This window comes from Notamacropus eugenii, chromosome 4 (assembly GCF_028372415.1).
Source record: "Notamacropus eugenii isolate mMacEug1 chromosome 4, mMacEug1.pri_v2, whole genome shotgun sequence".
NCBI lineage: Eukaryota > Metazoa > Chordata > Mammalia > Diprotodontia > Macropodidae > Notamacropus > Notamacropus eugenii.
In genome coordinates, this window is record NC_092875.1 from 109820241 (window position 1) to 109820595 (window position 355).

The following is a 355-nucleotide window of genomic DNA, read 5'->3' on the forward strand; positions in this document are numbered from 1 at the left end:
GTCTTCAGTTTCCAAGGACTTTCTTTCTTTCCTCCTTGGAGTATCCTTTGTCCATGCATCTCTGAGAGAAACTCTGAAGTCAATTTAGTAAGTCCCTTATACAGTCATCAGGAGGTATGTCTCCTATATTCTGTATGCTGTACTAGGCTGTACTTCTGCACCCTACTTGGGTTTTATATATATGATTTATGTAGGATATATATATGTGACTGCCAGAAAATGTTCACAATACTGATGAAAGAAGTCCAGTACAGAACCAATTGAAGAGAGATTCTTTATGTATGGAGATGTGCTCCAGATGTTCCTGATTGCTGATAACATCATTCTGGTACTCTAAGCTTGAGCTGCTTCAGCT